Raw genomic sequence first — 2500 nt, 5'->3', positions numbered from 1 at the left:
ACTGCTGTGTATCCTCACCGTTCCGCACGGTTTTATTGTGCCCAAATGAAGATAGTTAGCTTCATATTTCGTTTCACAACATTACGCTAGCTATTCTAGATTGCTAGCAAAGCAACTCTTCCAAAGACCCGGCAGAGCTAAGGAGGTCCTACTTTCCTCCTGCTTACTGCCTGCATTCAAACCACACCTGCTAGGATCCATGATCAACCTCACTCCCACTCGTGTCAGCATATTGCTTAATTAATTTGTTAGGTATGATATTTGCACTCCTGACTTGCTGTATTGAAAATGTGCTAGCTGACAAATCCTCGGGCATGATAAACCCCTAGTTGCCCTTTATATTGGCTTGAAGACATGTTTTTAAGTACTTAATGAGTGATTGAAAATGGACTTCAGGACATAAGCTTAAGTGATAACACAATGCGATTAAATAGCATGAGGAAGAATACTGGTAGGCAAAAATGAATTTAACCGAATCGTTGTGTGCCACCTTGTAGTCAAATAAATACCCCATCTTTTGTTTAACATTTTCCTTCTGCTGCTGAGCTACTAGTAATAAATAACATTAATGTTATGTCGTGTTTCATTAAGGGAATCTGTGTTTTACTGAGTAGTCTGTCCTAATGTATAAAATGTCATATTTTCTCTACATATATATAATGCTAATTACTAATAATGCTATATATAATGCTAATTACTCATTTAAATTATTCTGGCCTGCTTTGTAATCAAGTAGCAGACAATGTAGAAAATATAATGTAATACATTTTAAAATTGATATTTATTTCTTTTTTTCAGAGGAGACATCCAAGCCTTCTTCTGATGCCAGATACAAGACGTCAGCCTGTTGAACAGGAAGATGAACCTGCAAGCACCTCTCCTCAACCCCCTTTGAAGCAAGCAAGGATAGTGACAGGTTTCAGCGTCTCACAGGAACGTGTGAACAAACTGGTATTTGATTTTGTGGTTGAAGATGTACAGTGCTTCTCAGTAGTGGAACAGCCATCATTCCGAAAGCTGGTTGAGGGTCTTAGTGGTGGGAAAAAAACAATGTGTAGAAAGACCCTGATGCAACGGATTGATAGGGAGTTTGCAATTATGAAAGAATCTGTGACCTCCAAGCTTATTGATGTGGACACTGTCTGCACGACAGCAGACATTTGGTCAGCACAATACCGGAGTTTCTTCGGTGTGACGTGTCATTGGATTGACAAAGACACACTAGAGAGACATTCTGCAGCTTTGGCATGCACCCGCCTTAAAGGTCGACACACCTACGATGCAGTTGCAAAAAAATTAAACAAAATTCATGCAGAATACAAGATTCAAACCAAAGTCAGATGCATTGTTACTGACAACGGAAGCAACTTCGTAAAGGCATTCCGTGAATTTAGTGCTAGTGAAGAGGAGACAGATGATCATAGTGATGGTGTGACATTTGCTGATGTCAGTAGTCTTCTTCAGGAAGAGGAAGATGAGCATTTTTTTCTTCCACAACACCAACGTTGTGCGGCTCATACACTTAATCTGATAGCCACAAACGAAGCTCACAAAGCAGCAGGGATCGGCCCATCACGTAAGCTCTACCGAAGTGCCATGGCTAAGTGCTCATCTATATGGAACAAAGCACATAGATCTTCTTTGGCCGCAGAAGCAATTCAGGATATAGCCAAGATGCAGTTGATCGTTCCATCAGTCACAAGGTGGTCCTCAGAATTCAGGGCTATTACCAAGGTGGTAGGGCTCTCAGAAGACCAGCTGAGGGACATTTGTGATAAGCTTGACTCGCCAATGTTTCACCCACAAGAGGCGGCATTCCTCAAAGAATACAGTGAAGTTTTGCAGCCTTTAGCTGTTGCAGTTGACATTCTCCAGGGTGAGAAAAAATGTTACCTAGGATTTGTTGTTCCGACTTTGCTGAGCCTTAAGACAAAGTTGGCTGAAAAGCTACCTCACATAATATACACTGCACACATCATCACATCTATCACTGAAGCCATAGAACAGAGGTTTGGTTCACTGTTAGCTAGTCATGAAGCACAGATGGCAACCGCAACCCTGCCAAAGTTCCGTCTCTGTTGGATTAGCCCTGAAAAGAGAGATGACATGAGAAGAATGTTGCTGCAAGAAGCTGCTGCTCTTGAACAACAACAAAGCCCTGTGTCATCAACAGATGACGACAATGGAAAATCTGATGATTCAGATGATTTTTTTGTTTTTGAAAATGGCAAAGACATGACATCTGACAGCACAGCCCGCGATGAAGTGAGGAAATATTTGGAGGACTCAGACACCAGCCTGAAATCTCTGCAGTCATTTCCAATAATTAAGAAACTTTTTGTGAAATACAATACTACACTCCCCTCCAGTGCTCCCGTGGAGCGTCTTTTCAGTCAGGGAGGCAAAGTTTTGACTCCCTCCAGAAATAGAATGACTGATAATCACATGGAGCAGGTCCTACTCCTTCGCTACAATAGACATCACTATGCTGATTTGGTAC

At 41.6% G+C, this 2500-nt stretch overlaps 1 protein-coding gene across 1 annotated transcript in view; it reads right to left on the bottom strand.

Moving 5' to 3' along the window:
• itga3b (integrin, alpha 3b) overlaps positions 1–2500 on the bottom strand; it is a gene marked incomplete at both ends in the record, with an annotated part of 74658 nt that overhangs the window by 7913 nt on the left and 64245 nt on the right. The window lies entirely within an intron of this gene.

Source organism: Sprattus sprattus (genome assembly GCF_963457725.1).
Source record: "Sprattus sprattus genome assembly, chromosome: 3".
Classification (NCBI taxonomy): domain Eukaryota; kingdom Metazoa; phylum Chordata; class Actinopteri; order Clupeiformes; family Clupeidae; genus Sprattus; species Sprattus sprattus.
The sequence above is the reverse complement of the archived record's forward strand: the minus strand, read 5'-3'. Positions and strand labels throughout refer to the sequence as shown.